Source organism: Pagrus major, chromosome 1, assembly GCF_040436345.1.
Source record: "Pagrus major chromosome 1, Pma_NU_1.0".
NCBI lineage: Eukaryota > Metazoa > Chordata > Actinopteri > Spariformes > Sparidae > Pagrus > Pagrus major.
The window spans coordinates 12256077-12269881 of NC_133215.1; the positions used below are offsets into that span (position 1 = coordinate 12256077).

Genomic DNA, 13805 nt, shown 5'->3' on the forward strand with positions numbered 1-13805 from the left:
TCTCACTCCTCTTCTCTGAGCATCAGGTTTCAGACAGCAGGTAAGGAAAGGGGACAGGAGTACAGACAGTTTTTAGTGAATGACATGCAGCAACATAGCATTGTGTTGCATTATGGCAGCCATTCTAACCCAATTAAATCAGCAGTGAGCGTATTACTTCTGATTGATGGCTGAGGGCGAGGAGCTCAGACAGATTCATTTACGCAGCATTTGCTCCTCGTTAATAACAACTGATGCTATCACAACAAAAACAAGTTTTCAAATAGTTCTTTGTACGTTCAACCCAGGCACAAAAGGGCTGTTGGGTGCAATGAGTTCAATAGAGTCCGTTCAACTAAACATGTATGGATTTTTTTACAATACAAGATGTATATCTCCAGTATGAGGACAATGTTGATGTTTGGCTCCGCGACGGCACACTTTTCCTTCTGCAACAAATGGCTTTAATCCACATAAATTAGAAGAAGTTCCTCAGCAGGAGGCAAAGATTACAGGGATAATGCTTGCAGTGTGAGTATGCGTGTGTGTTTCGGAAAAGAGGGGAGACCTGAAGGAGAAGCTCTGGGGAGACGGCTTAGAAAGCACGAGTGTTTACAGAGGCTCGGGGAAAGAGCAGCAGCTGGGGTAAGGACCTTTCAGCAGCATGCCAAAGTTAGCCCTCGATGAATCAAAGGTGGCACGAGAGGAAGACTGAGTCAAATCAGTGGAGGAGGTAGATGAAGGAGCATACATAGCAGAGCTTAAGAATATACATCACGCAAGGAAACGTTGAAATATTGTTGTAAAGAACATCATTTTGTAGATTTTCTAAACAAGAAGTATTTTGCTTTTGCTAAAGAGGATACTAAGTTAGATACTGTGGACACACAGGGACATCCAGTCATGAAAAAAACTATAAACACTGCATACAAATCCCTGTTTTCTTTGTAAATCAGATGAGGGGAGCCTGTTGCTGATTTATTTAGCACAGCAGCAGCACCAAGCTTCAGGTTTTGGCCTTTTTGGATTTAAAAGGCTTTTTAATTTTAGGCTATAAAACACAGAAAAATATGTCTCTTTTAGATATGCTTTCCACATGCAAGGCTATAAACCGTAACATGTTTGTGTAGGAGCAGTAGGTGTTAAATGGAAATTATGACCTCTGTTTCCCAAGGGGATTTGGTGGTGACAGATCTGTTCATAGCAGCCTGGCACTTCTCCTGAATTTACAGTAACCAGAGTTTGTATGCTTTGGCCAGGGAGCCCAGTGAAATGGGCATGCCTCGCACTCTAACATGGCTGTTATGACAGGCTTTCTCATATAAAGCCTCTGTGGACAGACAGACCCTGGGGGCAGAGTACATAAAGAGGAGTCAGAGGCACATTGAGAGACCCGTCAACGTGCTACACAGTTCGTGGTGTCAGAAATCTGGATGTAGTGCCCCAGTCAGGTCAGGGTAGAAGCTATATGCTTGATGTGAGATTGACAGACGTCTTTCCCGATCCCACCCATGCCTTTGTATCGCTCAGAAAAACCAATTACGCTCTATTTCCTCTTATAAAGCCACTCATTAGCGCTGACGGGTTTCGCAACATGAAGCAGAACAGTGAATAGATAGAAAATGTAGAGCTACAAGCTGCTTTGCTGCTGCACAAAGCCTGCGTTTCAATAGGGAATCCTTTGTTCACTGTGTAAATCCCCATGGCCTTCCGTTTAAGAGCTCAGTATGTCACTTGAGACTAAACTCTTGCTCACATAGAAGAAGTAATTAAAATATTTTTTTTTTAAAATATAGACCACAAGTATTCACCTTTAAGAAATAAATCCATCTCTAAAAAATACCATATCTTCTCTTCATAACAAACGCATCACCCTCACACACCTTTCAAATAAGACACTGTGCATACATGAGATATTTCTCCTCCCCCTCTCCACCTGAGACCTGTCTCCCATGCTTAAATATTTATGCGATAAGCTCAAGATGTCATGTATTTACCCTAATCTTCAGAGTTTCTTACACCTCAAACAATGAGATACAGTGTATACACAAGACAGTGAGGGGAAGAGCAGGAGAGAGAGAGAGAGAGTGGAAGAAGAGAAATGTCTGAATCGACAGTATTTGCCTCAGTTGGAAAATGTGGGAGATATTTTGAGCCCCACGAGTATTTGGTTGGGCGAATGTTTTATTTGAAAAGGGCGTCTTAGCGGCAGAACCTGATGTTATGATTTATTAAAAGTGCAGCGTGAAGGGAATTATAGCGTATTGGGAAATGCTACATATGTGTGTGTATGTGCCTGCTACTGTATGTTGATGAATATATTTGTGCGCATGTGACTGCTCGCCTGAAGAAAAAGGGATAGGACAGTGCAGTCAGATGATGAGTGGTACATACCATTTCATTTCCATTAGGCATACCACTACTGTTTTAACCCTTTTAGATGTCACCACTGCGTTTACCACTGTAGATCATTCAATTTTAATTGAGCATCTTAAAAAATTGGTTGGCATCTCTGGCAATTTTACTTGCATCTCCAAATTAGGATTTTAAGTGTTGCTATGAATGATTGCAGCTCTCCCAAAGTATCTGTTTTGCCGCTTTTCTCTATTTATATGTTACACCTTAGAAACACAATCTTCAGCCACAATATTAGATTTAAATTTTTACGCCGATGACACACAGCTTTATTTCCATTTCAACCCAACAGTAACTTATTTCCCTCATCCAAATACAGACAAATCCAAAGTAATAATCATAAGCCCAGACGCACAAAATCACGTCTCACCACAACTTGGTTCATTCTCCACCAGTATCACTGTGAGCTACAGAAATTTTGGTATCACTTTTGACAATAATCTGTGCAAAATCAATAAGATCCAGACTTTCCTGTCTCCAAAGAACCTGGAAATGATCATTTATGCATTCATTAAATCCCATTTAGACTACTGCAACTCACTCTACTCATTCTAAAGCAAACACAAGCTTTCCAGACTTCAGATAATTAAAATGCCCCTGACAGACTCCTCAGTAATTCTAACAATAGACTATGTATAACCCCAATTTTGGCTTCAGTACACTGGCTACCTGTGCATTTTAGAATCGATTTAAAGGTTTTATCCTCAGCACAAATCAATATGTGACCACTTCAACTGACTCACTTTCAGAATAGTTTGATTCAGTATTGTATTTATGCGTATATGCAAGGTCATTGTATCTTTTGAAGCCTGTCAGAATCAACCACAAAATGAGACAGTATCTGTGGAGGTAAGAATACAATTTAAATATTTTCTCTTGCTACCTTTCTAGTCCTGTCCTATTCTCAGCACTCTTCCAGTCAGCCTCACCATTGCTGACATCCCTGGAAGTAGCCGGCCCAAAAAGGTGACATGGGCGCCCGTTCTGAAAGGGCAGCCACATGCACCACTGCAAATCTTTCACCTTATTAAATATGCATCAATAGTCAGCCATACCTGTGAGGCAGCTCTCACCTGAGCCAAGGTTACCATGACTGATGTTATTTTTAACCTCTTGTTTTGAACAGGAAATTGTGTTTCGGGATACAATATGTGTTACATATAAGTATAATGATGATGAGTGGGATGAATGAGAGGTTGGTCAAAACAAGCCTCTCTCTCTTGATTTTTGTGTTCCCGTCTCTCTCCCTGACTCGTTTTATTCTCTCTGCACGTAACCAAGACGTGTCTCTTTGTGCGACACACAAAACAGACTCTGGTGTTAAGGCAAGTCTGGGCATTGTGTGGTGATGACAGAAGCCTGGTGCATGCCTTATGATAGAGATGCAGGAGGTGGACGTGTGGGACACGCAGCCATGCCATTCACTTGGAAAAATTCAGCCCTCTATATCTTGTTTCAAGAAAGTAGTTTTGTGTTTCCTCTTTGTTAAGGCCAATCTAGTCGAATTTCAAGAGGTGCGTGACTCTGTCTGAAATGGAACAATTAAGAAATGTCGATCAGGTTTGCACCATGTTCTGATGACACAGCCGGTGCAGGCTAACTTCAGTAAATGATGCACAGTATTTGATTTCACTTTACCTGTTTGGTCGAAAACATTTTTTCACAGCAACAGCAAAGTTAACAAACATGACACTAGATACTTCAAATGCAGGTTGAATATTCAGCAAGTTCTGGGTTGCATCCTTAAGATTTAGATTTCTATTCTATTCTAAAAACAATTCAGTCACACTATTTGGATATTTCCTGCAACCTTGCATATGAAAACATACAAAATCATCCCGCTTACATTAAGACATGTTAGAAAACCATTGATACCTTTTGTGCTGTACCGGGGCTGAGATTGACTGGAGATGTAGTATAGATTAGGGTTGGAGGGGGGTTGGATTATGCTGTTATCATGATCAGAGTTAGATAAGTAAGAATGTACGTATGTGTTACCTCGATAGTTCAATGCGTAGACTGAGGTTTTTATTTTTGCTGTAGTTTTTTTGCGAGAACCTAATTGCGCTATGTCCCTCAGCAGGTGTTGCATTGTTCATCCAGTGGCCATCTGGGCCTGTAATCCTTTGGAGGTGAACACACTGAATTTGAAAAAGGTCATTGCACAGACACATTTAGCTTGGCCTGACGTTGTGTGTGTGTGTGTGTGTGTGTGTGTGTGTGTGTGTGTGTGTGCGCGCGCGCGCTTGTCTTTGCCCTCTAACCTTCTTTTTCTTTTGCATTTTGTACCACATGTCTAGGACCTTTTGTACTTCTGAGGTCAGAATCTTAAAGTTGACCTTTATGGAAAATAATGTCGAGCTTTACAATGAGCAGGTTTGATGCTGCTGCACAAACTGTTGTCATAATCCTGTTACACCATTCATTGTATTTGCTCAGGGTTGGTGGGCATTAACCTCCTATTGAGCAGCACTGGAACTAGCGTGACAGCAGAATATTTTGTGGTGTTTAATTGAACCAATGTCTAAAAATCTAACAATGGAAATAGATCTTAAAGGATCTGTTCACCAATAAATGAAAACTAAGGAATTATCCACTCACCCTCATGCCGATGTAAAGTCGGTTGCAGTTTCTTAGTCCACAAAACATTTCTGAAGCTCCACAGCAAAACAGCCTTGCAGCATTCTCCTAAACAACTGAAGAAGATGGGGATTTCAAACAAAAAAAACAAAACAAAAAAAAAGTGAAATGGCTCCATACAGCTTGTCAGCTTGACCCTCGAAGCACTATTGAACTCGGGCACCCACTTCAGACAGGGTGCGCAATAACCTTTTAGCTTAGCAGCTACAGTGAAGACTTTGGCTAAAAGAAGTGTCCAAATAACAGTCAATTTGGGATCTCTGGGCTTCAGGAGACCTGATTTACAACTGACAAAATGTATGGAGCTATTTTGTGTTTTTTTTCTTTGTTTTTTTAGTCTTTTTATTAGGTTTTAAAACAAGACCCCATCTACTTCAGTTGTTTAGGTGAAGGTTGCAACGCTGTTTTGCTGTAAAGCTCCAGAAATGTTTTGTGGACTGCGAAACTTCACCTGACTTTACATCAGCATGCGGTTGAGTACATACTGACTACGTTTTCATTTTTGGGTAAACTTAACCTTTAATCTTCTTTTGCACCTGCTACTAGGACTTAAATTTGGATATTTAGATAAAATATGCAAAAACACTTTGAACCAAGTTCATATTTCTGTCATTGGGGACAGTTGTTGATAACCTGATCGGCTCCTGATAGATGCTGTCAGCAGCAGTTTGGACTAAGTGGCAAAGAGTGCTAGCTGGGTATACGACTGCTCCTCCGCTGTTGAACCTGTCAAATACTATAGAGAGGCTGACTGGAGAGCAGTTTTCAGCAGTCCTTGAGCTAATATGCAGAATGTGCTGCTGTGGTGCTAACCACCTGGATCCGAGCCAACCAGAGACTTGGCTTTGGCTGCCACGCACAGCCCACTTCATGAGGTTGTGGTTTCGTACCCAGCGACTTTAGTGAGCCACTAGACTATAAAACTATACATACAATAAACACTCCAGGCAGATCCACTTGGCAGCTCCATCACCAACTTTATCCACTCAGTATGTATGTTAATGTGTTATGGTTTGTGTGTGCAGCACATGCTGGACTCCCTGCCTGCTATTCCTCCATGTTTGTCCCAGCAGAATTGTAAATGACTGGTGGGTGCTGAAGATGATTGCATGTGACAGCTAATGCGTAGGGTTGCTGGCAACATGTGTCAGCGCCAGTGTACATTAACCTACATTCATAGTGAGGCCTTTTTGAATCACACGGGAAAGGAAAAGGTCGCCTTTTGAATAAGATATTCTTTGGCACATTTAATTTCTCAGGCCCCACGAACTCGGTTCATTTGGTTTTTAAGGCTTTTAATTGAAATGCCGATGTTTATCTTATAGTACTCTGTAATCTCATTGACTAAAACCTTCTTGTGTTTAACAAGGTGACAAGAGGTGGCTGGGTGCTAACCGCTGCTAAAAAGTGGAGAACGGATGTAAGGAGTATGTTGCATGGAGGTGGCTCAGGTCACGGCTGATCCCTTAAAGATAATCTCCCTCTCTAGGGATTTGTTTTTCTCATTTGTCCCAGGGCCTCTAAGCTGAGTTTGGAGGTCACCTGCTGCACAGGCAACAGGGCCCAAACCTGGCTCTAGACACATTTGTAAGAGGCCAGGTATTGCATGGTGGGAGAAAGCAAAGTAAGCAGTGAATAGAGCTAAAATATGAACAGCAGGGGAGGCAAGGTCTAGAGTTCATCCATGCCACTGAAATCAAAGGATTTGGGTCTACAACAAGACCAGATTTAGCAGCAGAGCTTTGAAGTGGTCCATTTGTGTTTATGTTCGTGGCAGTTAGCTAGATTAGAGTAAATTTTGAGCCATGAATCACAAAGGTGGTGAAAACAGGCTCCTTCATGTGTATTTGGTTAGATTTAAGCCATCCACCGTGCTTGTTTTTGTTGTTATCATGTAGGTTTATGTTCAGGAGGGAAATGTGATTTAAATCACTGAGCTGGTATTTCATGTTCCTTCATGTGTTGAACGCTGTGTTTATTACGGGCCTCTTGTTTGCATTGTTTCTCGATTTCCCATGCCCGGAAATCAACCTGATGTCCGACAATGTATTTCTCAACATGTCAGCTGAATTCTGTTCCCAGCTGCTTCTGTTTTTCAGCAAAAGAGATCTTGGAAACTTGATGCTAAAAACAGAAACTTTGGGGATCAGTAACAGATCAGTGTGAGGACCACATGAGAAGCAAACTTCTTTAAGGCAGTAAGAACACTTTTGTCACAGTCAATCAAAAAAAAGTGGTGCGGGACATAAGGGGAGATTTGTTGAGGCTGCTACAGGGCTGCATAAATGAATAGCAGGATTGTTTTCATGGGGATCAGTTGAGAATAGTAGTTGTGTTGTTTTATGTTGTGTTCATGTTGCATGTGCTTTCTTTTGCAGGGTTGTTGTTGAGCATTAAAACTACATTTTTTACAGGTGTTATGTGATGCATTGTCCACTTCAACTTCTGAATGGGGAAAGTTTTAAGCTCATGTGTGGGATTTACTCACATAAACCTTCCTCTCAGCCTGGTATGGATACAGTATTTCCAAAGCTCAGATGCTCAGATTTGTTCAAATTGAGTTCCTTGCAGCAATGGAGATCTTTGGCCTGGTTCATGCTTTGTGTGTAAATGAACTCTGCGGGCTGCATATGGTCAGAAAGCAAACGAGTGGGAGTGTTGACCCCATAACTTGTATAGGAACCGCTTTTTTTTTTTCTTGTCGTGGCATTATGCAAAAAGCAGAATTTTAATGTGGCTGCCCTGAAGTTTCTGAGTTTTTGGGAGCAGTTTGAAAAGTATGAAAAACGTGCCTACCACCATTCATGAACAGAGCTTAGGTACGTCGCCCTACGCAGAAACTATGAGCGAATCTGTGGGCACGCAGTGGCATCTCAAGCCTAATTTTATACTGCACGGATGTGATCAGTCCCTCTCTGTCCTTGACAAGCATGAATTACGGGAGTTTCCAGCCACGATAATCCTCCCCACAAGATAATAACACCCTGCCACATCTCTTTGGGATTCATGCCTGCGTGCTTTACCACTTAGCCAAAATATCTCAGGTGATTAATTTCATTCACTACGTGTGACAGTGACTGTCTTAGAAGTTAAAACGGTCAAACAGGTCTGGTTAGTTAAAAAGCAGCTGAGTTACATCCGAGCTGCCCTCAAGGGATCCACCGTCTACGTAGGAAAGGTTGAAAGTTCAGCAGAGAGCGTCGTCAACGTCAGACGATGTTCAGAGATATTCGGCTTCAACATGCCTGTTTCCACCCGTAGACCGAGCCTCTATCAACTCCCTGAAGAAGGCTGAGTGTGAATGTGAATGTGCGTGTGCATGCGTGCATTTCGGAGACTTGTCTCATTTCTTTGTTTACACTCAAAACAGTGGATTTAAAGCAGAAAGATAATCATGATTTGCTGTTATGGGGGAGGTCACTTTAAGTTTGTCGGCATAAGCCTTGGAGGGGAGACAACACAACAGCTTGGAATTTAAAACAAGGAGTGAAATGCACAGCCGGGATACCAGATTCCATCAGACAGCAAATTTGCCGTTTCTGCAGCGAACTACATTTTATTTGATGGTGAAATCGCCTCATTTGCCATTTATTTGAAGTCTTAATCCCGTGAAAATATAGGAGAATTTATCAAGTTTGAGAAGGAGAATAACTCCAATGTATGAAACACTTTAAGGTTATGATTTTTTTTTTTTGCGTAACCTTAAGTGGCATCCAGTCAGAGCAGATTATACTGTAACCTTAACACAGGTGTAACACAAGCCTGACAAAGAGGAAATCTCATATTTCTGTATGCTCAGGTACTCTGCCCAATGCCAGGGTCACCTTCACCAGGAAAAATAAATCCCTGGTGGCTCTCTAACGCTACCCATAAGACCTCTCTCCCTTTGAGAGGCGGTGAGTGGGTGTCAACCTAATGTTTATACTGTCTGCTCATGGTTATGTAAGCCATTTTGTCCTCTTTCTCTTCCTCTACATCTCCCTCAGCTTGTTTAAACTAATCTACCTTTTACCTTTCCAACATGCCAAGTTTGCGTGTTACGTAAATATTCTTCGAGCTGGTCTAGCTTAAGGTTTTACAGCATGCCAAGGTGTGCATTACATAAATATTGTAGGCCAGACTGTAGAGTGGTACTGTACCGTGGAAGCTGTTTTTTTTTTTTTTTATTTTCCCTTTTTTTCTTTCGCAGAGTCAAGGATGCTTCTCTTTCATGAGGGGCAGGTTCAGGGAGGCTGTGGTACTTGTCTGAACTATCCCTGTGATAACAGCCTCTAGAATGAACGAGTCAGTGTGTCAACTCTCAAACGCACACACGCACAAATTTATCTTTACAGTGGGCGGATGGCTCTGCAGCAGTGTAAATACAGTACAGTGAAGTGTGTGTTTGTGGCGGGCATTGTAGCATGCATGATGAGGACATTGTTTTTCTATACAACAGAGCTCTCTCCCTGTGGTTCAGCTGCCTGTTTACTGACTCTGTCATGCTAATGTACTTATGTGGGTCAGAGAGTTCATTCTCATCACGTGGTCCCTGCTGTCGTCCATCATTTAGCCGTCTCACGGCCGTAATGTTGTTATCTTGATAGCCTCAGAATAACTACACCCCCCTTTGACTTCCTTTGTATCTATAATTTGTCAGATTTCTTCGACTTCACGCTCCGTTTCTATGGCGACTAATTGTCCGAGTTACGACACGCTCGGACGACTTCTGACCCTTCTTTTTTGACCCATATTGACCTGTACACACTTACTGTAGACGATGAACTCAGGCCGTATTTATCAAGTGGTGTTTCCGGATTCTGATAAATCTTCGGCCATCCTCTCCCGTCTTAGCTGATTTAGCATTCCTTCCACAGCTGAGAGAGGGTGGAGATATTTGAACCATCCGGAGAATGCTCCCAGTGTGACATCCGAATTACTTGTCGAAAAAGCATGAGGCCAATTTCAGCCCAAACATCTGTCCTGCGGTTTGGTCCTCACACATTTTAGTGGGCACAGTGGGCTTCTTCTGGCTTCCAGCTCTCACATTTCTTTTCCTTTTGGCATTTCATTAATGTCTTCTCCTAAGTAGCACATCGGTCGGGGAAGCAGCAAAGAGGGCAGCGAGAGTTAGTATGAGGTACAAATTTCTGCTTGTACATTTTTGGTGGGAAGAAGCAGCCATTGTGCGCTCGCACTCATCTGTATCCTCATGGGAAATAAACAGCAACTAAATCAGTTGTTAGCTTTGTGTGTTATCTTTAAAGATGAAAGGACACCGAAAACAATGAAACCGCTGCCCTGGGGTTTTCTGTAGGAAGGGAAAAAAGCAACAACTGGAGCGAAGAATGAGACCTTTGATCTGTGCAGTCAGTCCCATTGAGTTAGTCTGAGACTGTACCCAGAAATAGAGAAGACGGGTCGAGAGAAAACGTCTCAGTGCACAGAAGTGAAGCCTGCGCACAACTGCAGGATTATTATTTTTTTGAGGAATTTCGGATTTCTTTGTGTGTGTCATACTGTACATTGCAGTTTCCTAACATGAATAGCTATCATTTCCACTCTGGCTTCTTGTTTTCAGCCTAACATGAAGGCTGACACAAGGTCCTGCATGCAGGAATTAACAGTGTGAACTGCCGGCCTCAACACAATGCTTCTCCTTCCAGTGGTACATCATCACATCATTTAAGCCTTCATTGAAACAGACAGAAATTGCAGCCTCAGAATATTTTAAGACATGAAAATGACAAGCCAAACAAAAAGGAAATTCATTTAGCGTGTCCTCGCGGCCCAGTGGTGAAAGACGCACGCCATTTAACCTCAGCTTCCCAATTTGGATTCTGACTGGAGACCTTTTCGGTGTGTCATTTCCTTACCCTCTCGAGCTCATTAAAACATATTCCCATTATTATTCCTGCACATCCTGCACGCTGACAAACTGTAGGCTGACATCTCTGCTGAAACAGCCTGATTTGGGAATGTCTGCTAGCTTTGTGTTTAGTTTTGGGCCACTGGCAGCCGTTGGTGCACAGTCACTGCAGCCTGGCCTGTCTGCTCTGGTTTCATAAGCAGAGAGAGCGAATGACCTATATACTTCTCTGAGGGAGGGGAAGTCACCTTGTTGGTGGACCAGCAGGCAGGCAGGCTGGCACGCAGCGACAAGGTTTAAATGTGCGGCACTATTAAAGGTTTGACCACTGACTGGATATTAGAAACATGCTCTCATATGCTGCCTGTGTTGTTCTTGGCCAGCAAACGTTCCGGGGCTGTTTTTTCCTACCGTGGATTGTCTTCTTGTTAACACTGCATTGTAATGGTGTGAAAAGGCCGATGTATGGGGGAATATTCAGCAGAATAACACGCTGAAAAACACATCTTGACATGGATTGGATTTGTGCATGCACAAATACACACACTCGCACTCACATTAGCTGAAACCGTGGGGCCCGGTGCCAGAAAGATCTAGTCAGACAAACACCTCACCAGAGACTCCTCTAAGCGTCCTAACAAATTGAATGTGTGTGTAGATGGACAAGAGGGAATTAGATCAGTGGTCCTGATTGTATCTGAGTGTGCTGTTGCTGTACCCCTTTCCAGCTCGTCCCCTGGAGGAAATGTGCGTGCATGAGAGAGAGCGAGCGAGGCAGAGAGACACCGAGAGGAGGAGGAGAGAGAGTGCTTGGCAGCTGGTTTGATGAAGGATGTAAGGAGAATGTTAACCAGACAATCACCTTGCATGTTATTGATTGAGATGGGAGAGAGGTAATTAGCACCGAAAAGAAGGGGAAGCTGAGGCCACTTTTAATGTTTTGATACAAGGTGTTCTCTCCCTGTACCCATCTACATGTTGTGTTCTCTGCGTGTGTTGTGAGTGTACGTGTGTGTGTGTAAGCACATGAAGGGAAGTGTTTTATCAAAAATTAGACTAATTTTTCCTTATGTGCAAACCAAACCTGGAATGCATGAAGCATTTAATTTACTCAGGGGGCCAATGTATGTTAATTATTTTATTGTATGTGAGAGCCAGCAGATTCAGTGTAAAACCGTTAATGAGTAGCATAAATAAGTAGCATACCCTGATATAATGGGCACATTCAGATTTTACTCACAGCACTCAGCTGTATGCCATGTGCATGCACAGAGCCTCGTCCATAGGGCATGCTTGCTCTGTCTTTTGCCTTACAACTCCATTTAGTCAGGCTTTTTTTTTATAAATAGATTTAGTCTCAATGTCCCTAGTTATGCATTGGATATAAAATGCTTCAAAAGCCTAACATATAGCTTAGCAACAAATCTACATGTAAACTATACTGACTAGTTACCAATCGCTTCTGGATTTTCAAGTTCAATACCAGTGTTGATGTAGAAAATCTACAATCTTCATTTTTTTAAGACCTTAAAACATAAACACTTTTGAAAAGGACCCCTTTAAATGTTGTTATCAAAATATTGTGCGTAAGATATTTACTGGCTTGGACATTTATAGTTTCTAAAATAAACTTGTTGGTGCTCTCATACGAACTATGTAATGGTGACAGTGTTCTTTTCTTTGGCATTGCGGTACTGCCTCTTCGTGTTATTTACTGGCCAACAAATGTCAACACTGATATAAAGTATCTCTGGGAAGCAATATCAAATAATAGCTAGAGCTAAATCGGTTGGCCGATCAGATATATATCGCTATCGGCGTATATGTATGAAACGAAAACCTTTTTTTAGAAGTAATAATGCAGAAAAACATGCTTGGGGTAGTTTTTAATATTATTAAATTCCCAGTGAAGTTGACCATTTTCGATGCACCTGTGTCATTTTAGACAAAAACATAAAATATATGAAAATAAGTCGAATATATTACATAAATTTAAAGACGTTACATGTGTTTGTTTGAGAGCCACATTTGAGAGATCATTGCAAATCATGTGTGTTTATCAGCTGATAGATTGATATCATTTTTTACTCCCCGATAGCATCGGTTGGGCTCTAATTGTAGCCTGATTCATCAGTCTAGCTGTAACACAGATATAATACGATATAATCATTGAAAAGGCCTGCGATACAGTCTAAAATGCTGGATCAGTTAATGGCGAGTATCGAAGTCTATGCACCATCCGATATAACCGAAAGAGAACCTGCTACTTTCCGGTCCTTCAGAGTCCTTTTCAGTTATTTAAACACTGCAGTACACTTCCATTAACCTGCCTCTTTTACACCTTGACTGACTGTTGACAGACATCATCCATTACCTTTGACACCCACTGCATCTTTTAACTAATTCTCCCATTTAGCACTGCATCAGTAAGAACATACTGTGCATCCTGAGCTTTAATGGTCATGTTAATTGTAGAAATCAGTCGGCAGTGAAAGCAGCAAATGATGCCAAAGTAAACAATGCTTTGGATCAGGCAGAACGGCTGCAGACTGTCATCAATTCTGTTCCCTGTTGGTGTGGCTCAGAGTAAATAATGACAACATGGCTTGAAAATCACAGTACGGCTCACAGCAGTAGTGACACTCACCTTTGATCCTTGAACCTGAACCGGTAACACAGTTTACATGATCAGTTAGTTTTGCTCAATAATGGTTTGTGTTATTTTTACACTAGAGAACGGGACGGAAGTGTTTTGGATCCTAATTAAATGTGACATCCTGCTCTGTGTCTCTCTCTGCTTATTGAATTTAAATAATCTCCTCTATAATTCTGTCATCTTTGTATGCGTGGTGACGCTATAAATCAGTTGACTGCAAAGCCCTTCTCTCTTGGTTGGCAGACATCTTTATGGCGAGCCACATTG

The 13805-nt window shown here is 41.9% G+C and overlaps 1 protein-coding gene across 1 annotated transcript in view; it reads left to right on the forward strand.

Annotated features, from left to right (window-relative positions):
* nr3c2 (nuclear receptor subfamily 3, group C, member 2) overlaps positions 1 to 13805 on the forward strand; it is an 84131-nt gene that overhangs the window by 30741 nt on the left and 39585 nt on the right. The gene's annotated exons all lie outside the window — the stretch shown is intronic.